This window comes from Adiantum capillus-veneris, chromosome 3, assembly GCF_014529385.1.
Source record: "Adiantum capillus-veneris isolate H3 chromosome 3, ASM1452938v2, whole genome shotgun sequence".
Classification (NCBI taxonomy): Eukaryota; Viridiplantae; Streptophyta; class Polypodiopsida; order Polypodiales; family Pteridaceae; genus Adiantum; species Adiantum capillus-veneris.
The window spans coordinates 152,564,813-152,576,160 of record NC_140933.1 but is presented as its reverse complement, the minus strand read 5'-3'; positions in this window follow the sequence as shown (position 1 = coordinate 152,576,160).

Genomic DNA, 11,348 nt, shown 5'->3' with positions numbered 1-11,348 from the left:
CTTTTAAGAACGTAATTATAGCCTTTGCATTAGGGAAGAAAAAGAACCATTCACCTTGAAGGATGGTTATCTTCCAAACTGAAATAGGCTATGTGTTACTCACCTATACGGCCTGTCAAAAAGACTATTAAGGCACATCAAACGGAAACCCTCTTTAGATCTCAGATTTTCAAGTATCATGGCTTGCCAACATCCATAGTGTCGGACAAAGATCCTAGAATGACCAATAATTTCTAGAAGGGTCTCTTTGAGAATCTAGGAAGTAGATTAAATTTCTCTTTCGGCCTATCATCCACAAATGGATGATCAAAGTGAAATAACTAATCTAACGATTCTTGAATCTACTAAAAGCCTATGTCATGGAAGTAGATCAACGTTCTCAATGAGAGAAGTACCTACCTCTCATAGAGTATGCGTACAATGACATTGTATATACTTTTATGGGAAAAGCACCTTTCGAGGTTAAAGAGAGAAGATCCAAAAGTCCCTTACTACTTAAAGTACATGGGGAAATGTTCGCTGCTGATGAATATAGCTGAGACTCACAAGAATATTTTCCAAAGATTAAAGAGGTTATATCCATCTCACAGCAAAGGCAAAAAGGGCTGCTGCTAATAAGCATAGAAGAGTTTTAGCCTTTAAGAAAAACGATTGGGTCTTGCTAAAGTTTCTCAAGGCTCATCTAAGGCATACTACGTGCAAGAATCCTACAAGCCACCAAGAGTATCATGCTAAACTAGCAAAAAGATACTGTGGTCCTTTCTTTTTGAATTCTTAAGCCAATCAATGACATGGCTTATCAATTAAAGTTTCCCAACCATTGTCTCATTCACAATGTTAACCATGTGAGTCTACTCAAGCCTTACAAAGGAGAGCCACAAAAAGAACCAATAATTGAGGACCCTCAGAGATCGAAGATCAAAAAGAGGTGTTGCGGCCCGAATTGATTCTTCGACACAAAGACAAGGTACTAAGAAACGGTAACGTTATCCAATGATATCTTGTTAAGTTTAAGGATTATCCTTTTAAAGATGCTAGAGGGATGCAAGGAACCTAGCTTAAGGATAATATGAATTTTGTCAATGCTTACAATCCTACACTAGAGTAAGCAAATGAAAATGCATTTTAAATGAACAATGTTTTTGTCTTATAAGAGTCATTCTCTTTCTTTTATTGTGCACAAAATTTAAGAAGTATGCATGGTTAAAATCATGTTTGTGGTGACGACGTCTCCCAAACACCAAGTAGAACTTGTCACTCTACTTTGGAAGTATGATATGGACTAAAGAGCAGACATGCTTGCAGCAGCTAAGTCTCCCGAGCACCAAATGGATTAGTCATCCATTTTGGAATGATGTCGTAGGGTAAAACAGGATCCTCTACCCGCTAAGAAACATGGACTAATGACTAGGCTTTATCTTCTCTACCTCATAGTCGAGGACGACTATGATTTCAAGAGAGAGGTAACGTCATAAAATATAATATCTAACTTTACCAAATGATTTTCTCATATTCAACTGTTCATTTAACATGGAACATAAAAGGGGAACAAGAGTTAGGATATAGATATGTGCTTCAAGACCTATCTCAACAGGGGACCAAAAGGAGAAATGGTTGCATCTCAATAGGGGTCCAAAAGGAGACGGTCTACCAAAGAGCAATGTGCAATAAGTGCTTCTAGATTTACCTCAGCAAGGGACCAAGAGGAGAGATGGTTACATCTCAATAGGGGTCCAGAAGGATGTCTATCAAAGAGCAACGTGCATCTAATGGAGCTTAAAAGACCTTAGAGTTAGCTTCATTAAAGACCTCCAAAGTTTAGAGTTAAAAAGTCCTTTGACCTTACGCAAGCTAGAGCTAACCTTGAGGTGGGAATCCTACCCAATCATGAGGTGCTTGTTAGCTTGCTAAATAAAGTGCTTAAAGTATTTGTGGGAACCTTGCCCAAGCTTGAGGTGATTCTCATACTTAAATAACTAAGGTTCTTGAAGTGTTCAATTCAAACCTAATCTCTCAAGAGACATAAACGATTTCCATGTTTAATTGACTAAGTGCTTGAAGTGTTCAATTCAAACCAAATGACTTAAGAAGCATAAAAGACGCATGTCAAAATCCTCCACATGTGGCCCTGATGAAGTGCTTGAATCCTATTGGATAGGCTTTAAAGGGGTCCAATGAGAATTTAGATACATAAAAATAAATAATTGAGTTCTTTATCTCAAAGAGGAAAAAGAGGACACATGTCCAAATGATATAATTAAATATAAGAGAGAGAGAGAGAGAGAGAGAGAGAGAGAGAGAGAGAGAGAGGGAGGTGGACCAAGCATGAGAGGGGGTATACTCTCCCACACACATACAAACACACACACACACACACACACACACACTCTTATTGTGAAGTGAAAAGTGCAAGATCTCCATCTCCTTCTCCAAGCTTGCTGAGAAGTTGAGAGCCTACACCAACACTCTTGGCTATGGAATGCAAATCCAACCAAGAGCCATGCTTCAATGCTTAAGCTTGCCATATTCTTCATCTTCATTACTATGCTATTATGCTATGCTAAGCAAGAAGAGTGATGATAAGTCAGGATCTATTTCTTTCTCCTATGAATGATTCTTCTTCCTCTTCCCTACCCTCATTCCCTGCTAGTTCTCTCCACCTTCGAAGGTGTTTGAGGCCTTGGGACTGAGGCTTAGGATAGTTAATGCTTTTTGCAAAGTTTATGTTATTCTCATGATGCATGAAGCTTTCCATCTTCATTGCATCACCAAGGTCACAAGGAACACAGAGATTGTCATAATAACTAATATCTAATTCTCCTAAATGATTTTCTTAGGTTAAACTAATCATTTAATATGGGGAAGTGCCAGGGGAGAAAAAGTTAGAATATTGGTTAAGCTGGCAGACTGCCAACGGTAGGGATCCAAAGGAGGGAAAATAGGGATCCAAAAGGGAGGCCATCTTTAAAAGAGCAAGGTGCAACAATGGGCTTAAAAGACCCTAAGGTTCATCCCATTAAGACTTCCAAAATGCTAAGGTTCCAAAATTCAAAGGTTGTGTCCAAAGGTCATCACTAGGGAAATTGGATGCTTTGTGTGTGTACTAAAAAAGTCTTCATGCATCCTCCCTACATAGGAGGGGACGAGCCCTAGAAGTAGGAGAGGAGAGAGAAACACACACACACACACACACACACACACACAAGCTCCTTTACACAAAGGGAAAGAGGGACACATGTCAGCTCCCTAGCCCAGATGCCCACAAGGTGTACTCAAATCCTATTGGATGGCCATGGAGGTGGACCAATGAGAATTAAGCTAGAGTAAATCTAGTTTAATTAATCTAAAAACACTTAATAAAAGAACCAATAAGAATTAAGCTCTCTAGAAGACTATTGGATAGTCTCCCAAGGGGTCCAATGAGCATTCAACAGCCCCCCAATGGCTTGCCTAATTCCTAATGGCGAGAATACAAAGGGGTCCAACGAGAGTTTAGTAGAATTAATTAATTACCTAAAGCTCTCACAAAAGGGGAAAGGGGGACACATGTCAAAAGGCTATCACTTATGCTGCTTAAATTTCATTGGTTAAGCCTGACATGGACCAATGGGGTGTCAGAATGAGCAAATCGCAAGAGGGGTCGACCAAGAGAGAGAGAGAGAGAGAGAGAGAGAGAGAGAGAGAGAGGGGGGGGGCTGATTTTTCAAAGGCATTATTGCATACACACTCACACTAGTCCATTTGTGGAGTAAGAAGACTCTCTCTCTCCTTCTCAAGCTTTAATGGAAAGCTTATCACCTACTCCAAGCTTGGAGAAGGGAGGCCTACACCAACAACTCTTGGCTTTGTGATGCAAATCCAACCAAGAGCCAAGCTTCAATGCATGCTCGTCTCCTCTACCATGCTAATTACTAAGCTAAGCTATGCTAATATGAGTGATTATGTGAGAAGATGTACATCTTTCTTGTAAGACTACTCCTTCTTCCTCTCAATCTACTCTCATACCCCGCTAGCTCTCACCATCTTTGAAGGTTTGTGAGGTCTTGGGTCTGAGACCGTGAGGGAATTGATTTTGTGTTTGATAAGTGTTTTGCTTAGTGCTTGAAGCTTCCATCTTTATTGCACTAGCTAGTATTGAAGGCACACAAAGAATTGTATTGTAAAATGTCTCTCTTGATGGGAGAAACCATAATACAAAGCCTTTTGGAGGGGGGACCAGCTCCATGTAAATCCGGTCTTCACCTGTTGTCAATAGCTTAATTTCTCTCTCTTTTGAAGTAGTGTTCATTCTATCTAACTAGGTGTTATACTTTTTGTTGTTCTCTCCACACAAGCACTCTTGTTCTCATTAGAAATCTATTCTAATGAAATGCTCACTATGTTCATGCTATTTTCCGCTATACACAAGTATCTAGGCCATTAAATGTTACATTGGTATCAGAGCACAAGGTTTCTCTTTTCTTGCTCAAGAAGGGAGGTCCTCAAGCAAGCTATAAATGGTTGGTACTATTAATTGTATTTGAGTAAGTAGAATAGGGATTTTTCAGCCTTGCAGTGCGCCTACCTTCGTGCAGATAACGGGGCATCACCGTCGAGAGCTATGGTCTTAATAGTGGAGTCCTACGGGGCTTGCCTACGGCTTAACCACTATTGAGTTATTAGAAGCTTGACAAGAGCAGGTGTTGTTTTGGTGTTGAACAACCCTCTCTTCTATTCCTTGCAATTAATGGTATTCGAGCCACGGTTACAGTAGCTTGAGTGCTTTTTCTAAAGAGGTAAAGAGGAGTAGTGTAATGGAAATTTCCTATGAACTTTGAGAGTAGCGGAATTAGGAAATTAGGTGAAGCACTTTTGAGAGATTCTTTGTGAGCCGATAGCGGTTGAACTTAATTGATGGTAGCAACATAAACATGGCATGAACAATACATATGCAAGAGAGAGAGTTTCGAGAACATGACAATAGCTGAGGACCGGATTCATATGGAGCCGGTCCCCCCTCCAATAGGCATTTGTATTATAGTTTCTCCCATCAAGAGAGACTTAGTACAATACAATCTTTGTGTTCCTTGTAACCTAGGTGATGCAATGAAGATGTAAAGCTTCATGCATCACAAGAATAACATAAACCTGAAGAAAGCATTAACTATCCCAAGCATCAGTCCCAAGGCCTCAAACACCTTCGAAGGTGGAGAGAGCTAGCGGGGAATGAGGATATGGAAGAGGAAGAAGAAACATTCCATAGGAGAAAGAAATAATTCCTCACTTATTATTCCTCTTCTTGCTAGCATACATAATAGCATAGTAATGAAGATGGAGAAGATGGCAAGCTTAAGCATTGAAGCATGACTCTTGGTTGGATTTGCAAACATACATAATAGCATAGTAATGAAGATGGAGAAGATGGCAAATGTTGTACGAAACGCGGTCTTTAGGATATCTTCGTTCACTATCCTTATTTGATGGTAGCCACTTTTAAGGTCAGTCCTACTGAAGTAGGTAGAGCCTTGTAGCTTATCAAATAGGTCTTCTACCCGAGGTACGGAAAATCTGTTTTTGATAGTGATATGGTTTAGTGCGCGATAGTCCACACACATGCGGTATGTACCATCTTTTGCACTAAAAGGACTGGAGAGCAAAAGGGAGAGGAGCTAGGCCTCACCATTCCTTTGTCTAGCAATTCTCGTACTTGCCTCATGATCTCCTCTTGCTGAGCTTGTGAAACTCGATAGGGAGGTTTGTTAGGCGGTGAGCTTCATGATAGGAGCTCAATTTGATGGTCATCATCCCCTCCTTTTGGAGGTAAGTCCATAGAGATATCATCAATGAAAACATCTTGGAATCCTTTTAGAAAGTTAGACAAGTCTAACTCTTCTTGATTCCTACCATTCACCTTTGATGAAACATTAGGACCTTTTAGGGATTCTTTGACAAAAATCATGTACACAGAAACTGATCTTTTCATTGATTTATCAAGGGCGAGAGGATTTACAAGTGGTATAGTACGACCAGACTCATTAGCATCTATATACATATTATTTCCCCTGTAGGTGAAGTAGATTCTCCTTTCAGGGAACTTCATGTTGGCAGCCATGCGGTTGAACCATGGTATCCCTAGGATAGCATCCTCATGTTGGAGAGGAGAGATGAAGACGTCTTCTTTGTCGACATAGCTTTGGACATGAAGCCTCAACTTCCCAATCAAGGGAATAACGGAGGCTTGTTGTCCCTTGAAAGCGGCATCGGTAGTAACAGCATCTTCCATCTCAAAAGTTTGAATGCCCAACTTGGTGGCCAACTCCATTGATATGAAGTTGAGAGTAGAACCAGGGTCAAACAAGATGAAAGCATCATGCTCCCTTACCTTTCCCCAAGCATAGGAGAGAGGTGATCCTTTGCAATGAGTTCCTCTTTTGGAGCTTCGATAGTGGAAGCTCTAGGAGTCTCATTGCGAGCATTTCTTTTGGGGCAAGAACGATAGCCATGTCCTTGCTCCCCACACTTGAAACATTTGTGATCCTTGCAAAAAGTTTCAAGCTCTTCAGGAGAGAGTTTATTTTTACCTTTGTAAACTCCTTTCTCCTTGGACCGATTGTTATTGTTGTTGTTGGAATGGCCGTGGAAAAATTTTGGGCATTGATTTTTCCCTTTGCATCACTTTTGTCTTTATTTTCCATGGGTTTGACATTCCGTCTAACCCCTTGTTGGAAATTGATGCGTGAAGAAACCATGGTATGGTGGATTACTTCACTGATAGAGTCAGGCCGTTGAGAGTTGACATACTCGGCCATCTCTTCAGGTAATCCCGCATAGAATTGTTGTTTTTGCTCAGCAAAGTCTATCTTTTGAAATACAGTAGCCTTGAGATATAAATCCCAAAACTTGTGCACATATTTGTGGATAGACTCATGAGAGAGAAGCCTTAAACTCCGCCATTCGGTGAGCACTTTGTCCTTTGCATCACTTGCAAGGAATTGCTTCATGATGGAAACTCGTAGAGTTTTGCATGTCTTTGGGGCTTCGCCATTTGCCTCGAAGGCTAGCCCACCATTGACGAGCCGATTTTTGGAAGTGCATAGCTACATGGCGTAGCTTGGAGGACTCCGTGAAGCTCTCGTCTCCAAAGGCCGCATCAAATTGTTGGATGAAGGCCAATACTTTGTCAGTAGCACCAAAGGTGTCATCATAGGTGAGAAAAGAGATACTCTTTCCTCCCTCTTTGAACTTCTTGAGCTTTTGTGACCTTCGCCATGCAGGGTAAGATTTGCGATGTCCTCCCCTTTATATTCTCTAGGAGAATAGCCATAGCTTTTATCAGTAGAGGAGGAAGGTGAAGAAGAAGGAGAAAAGGGTGAAGTCTTTCTTGCCCTTTCTTCCTTGGTTTCCTCTCTTCCCTTTTGGAGTGACGAGGAGAAGGACTATGGGTTAACCGTTTCCTCTTGGGAGGAGTTGGTGATTGTTTAGTCCTCCTTCTTCGTGGAGCCACATCTTCGAAGGAATTTAGGGATTCATTGCTTTCTTGATCTTTGGATTCCTCCTCTCGTATGGGAGAGATTCTTCTTTTGGGGGTCTCTTTAAGAGGCCTCGTAAGCTCTCTCTCCTCTTGGAGAGGAAAGGAAATCCCATAAGCACGAAGTTGTTGAGTAACTTCGGCTTGCAAAGTGGGGTTGCCCATAGCTTGTTGCAACCTAGTGACAAGATAATTAACAAACATGGGGGCATCATCATTGGAACCTTCATGTGCAAAATCAAAGTTTTCAATGTTCATTCTCCTCTCTTGGTTATTGTCAGCCATGCTAATTAAACTTATGTGTTTACTTAGTGTATGCTTTGGCAAGTCAAAACCTTAGTTGCTACTCCTTTTAGCCTTTGAAAATAGGCACTTAAGTATCTACACCCACGGCTCGAATTGGTTAATTATAAAGAGTAGTGGAGTGAGTCTAACATAGCGAAGTTGTCAAGGGATAGCTCCTTTTGGACTTCTTATGGCTCAATAATGGTAAAACCGTAGGCAAGTCTAAAAAGACTCCATTATTAAGACCAAAGCTCCCGAGGTGTGCACCATATCCCACATAGTTGTCTCAACAAAACCGACAATAGATCCGAGACCCACTTAGCCTAATATAATTAACAAAAACAACCATTAATAGGCTACTTAAAGACCTCTCATCTTAAGCAAGAAAAGAGAAACCAAATGCTCTGATACCAATGTAATGGAAATTGCCTATGAACTTTGAGAGTAGCGGAATTAGGAAATTAGGTGAAGCACTTTTGAGAGATTCTTTGTGAGCATAGCGGTTGAACTTAATTGATGGTAGCAACATAAACATGGTACTTAGTTAACTTGGCATGAACAATACTTTTGCAAGAGAGAGAGTTTAGAGAACATGACAATAGCTGAGGACCGGATTCATATGGAGCCGGTCCCCCCTCCAATAGGCATTTGTATTATAGTTTCTCCCATCAAGAGAGACTTGGTACAATACAATCTTTGTGTTCCTTGTAACCTAGGTGATGCAATGAAGATGTAAAGCTTCATGCATCACAAGAATAACATAAACCTCAAGAAAGCTTTAACTATCCCAAACATCAATCCCAAGGCCTCAAACACCTTCGAAGGTGGAGAGAGCTAGCGGGGAATGAGGATATGGAAGAGGAAGAAGAAACATTCCATAGGAGAAAGAAATAATTCCTCACTTATCATTCCTCTTCTTGCTAGCATACATAATAGCATAGTAATGAAGATGGAGAAGATGGCAAGCTTAAGCATTGAAGCATGACTCTTGGTTGGATTTGCATTCCATAGCCAAGAGTGTTGGTGTAGGCTTTCACTCTCACAAGCTTGGAGAAGGAGGTGGTGTTCCTCAACTTTCACCAAGTGAGAATGGCTTTGCAAAATGAGTGTGTGTGTGTGGAGTATATCCCCCTAGCACCCACCTCCTTGCTTTGGGCGAGTGGTGACCTTTTTGCATGTTGCAAGCTCATTGGATCCCTCGCCCCCTAGCCAATCACATGCAGCATGCAGTCAATTACATGGGTAGTGTTTTGACAAGTGTCCTCCTTACCCCTTAGAGAGAGAGAGCTTGAAAATATCTAGATATTTGTTAGATGGAAGTAGAAGCTCATTGGACCTATTACTGATGCAGATGTACATGATGTGCTTGATGAGGAAAGGGCTGAAAATGAGCAGGCTAGAGGTATGCCAAAATGGCTGGTGCATACTTTGCGTGACAGTAAATTGGATGCACCTTTGTCTAGTCGTACTCGTTCAGGCTCTCGCCATGCATCTTATGCATCATATTGTTATGCTTTGGGTGTGTCTAGCTTACATGATGTTGAGGAGCCTCTGTCTTTTGATGAAGCACAGAATTCAGAAAATTGGATGGCTGCCATGCAATCAGAATATGATGCACTTATAGAAAATAACACATGGACTTTATGTGATTTGCCTCCTGGCAAAAAGGCCATTGGTATGAAGTGGGTTTACAAGTTGAAACGCAAGCCGGATGGTGAGATCGATCGCCATAAGTCTCGACTTGTTGCAAAAGGTTATGCACAACAAAAAGGCATAGATTATGAAGAGACTTTTGCTCCCACTTGTCATATGACTACTGTGCGTTTTCTATGTGCATTGGCAGCTCATTTTGGTTGGGATGTACATCAATCAGACATTGCTACTGCTTTCTTGAATGGTGACATATTTGAGGAAGTTTATGTAACGCAGCCTCCCGGTTTTGTCATAAAAGGACAAGAGGACAAAGTGTGCAGATGTAAGAAGGCTTTGTATGGGTTGAAGCAATCTTCTCGTGCTTGGTATGAGGAAGTTGACACTCATTTGGTTAAACGAGGCTTTCGTAACAGTCCAACAGAAAGCACATTGTATGTAAAGCGTAAGGGTGATGTACTTCTCGTTGTGGTTCTTTCTGTCGATGATTTGCTGATCACTGGACCAAATGAGAGACATATTGTTGAATTTAAGGCTGATTTGAATGCTACTTTCAAGATGAAAGATTTGGGGCTGTTGCATCATTACAGTTTAAGTAGTGTGATGATGGTATTGCCTTGTGTCAGAAAAGTTACATAGAGACATTGCTATGTAAGTTTGGACTTGAGAATTGCAAACCTGTTGCCACTCCCATGGAAACAGGTTTGAAGTTGAGTCTACATGATGCTGGCGATCCGGCTGATGTCACTCTTTACCAAGCTGTTGTTGGCTGCCTCATTTATGTATGCAACATGAGGTCGGATACTCAGTTTGTAGTCTCACAGGTCAGAAGATTTATGCATAGGCCAGGGTCTAAGCATTGGCAGGCTATCAAAAGGATTTTTCACTACCTTAGTGGCACTTTACATCTTGGCTTGTTTTATCCCAAGGGGGGATCATTGCCGCGAGACTTACATGCTTTTTCGGACTCAGATTGGGCTAGTTGTTTTGACACGCGAGTGTCCACAAGTGGTTCTTGTTTCATGCTTGGCAGTTCATGTATATCATGGTTGAGCAAGAAGCAGCCTACTCTGGCCACTTTGAGTTGTGAGGCTGAGTACAGGGCAGTCTTCACAGCTACGGTTGAGTGTGTATGGCTCAGACGCCTTATGGCTGATTTGGGTGTTGGACAAGACGCTGCCAACACTATCTACACTGACAGTCAGAGCGCATTGGCAGTTGCGAGGAACCCATTTTTTCATGCTCGCACAAAGCACATTGAGGTGCATTACCACTAGGTCAGGGAGAGGCTCTCAGCAGGAGAGATCAGCTTGGCTTATGTGCCAACACAGGACAACCTTGTAGATCTTTTCACAAAGGCATTGTCTCGTGAGAAGCTTGAAGCTTTCCGCAAAGCTTTGGGCATACTCCCCTTTGTGGACTAATCATGTCCTCAGGGCATGGCACTTCCCTTTACTCATGTGCCAGCTCTCGTTCACCGCATCACTCCAGGGGGGATTTGTTACCATATAATGTGGTAGTGATGTGTGTGAACACACTAGGACCGCCGAGGAATTTTTTCCCTCTTTAGGAGGTTTTTTCCCCCGAGTATTGTATATACGCCCATCACTCTAGGGCTATCTATCTTTCCATTGCACACTAAGTAACACACTCTCTTTTGTGTGCCTTGAGCTTCCTTCATCTTCTCCAAGCTGTGTGCGTTTCTCTGCAACCCTAATTCCAACAGTATGTCAACTCCCAAAGGCCATGCACCATATCGGCGGTTATACACCATACTATGGTGGCTTCTCGAATCAATTTCCAAACAGGGGCTAAAAGAAATCCTAACCCCATGGAAAACAAGGGTTCCAATGATCCTAAGGGGAAGGACAATGTCCAAAAGTCTCCTAAGGGCAATTCCAACAAA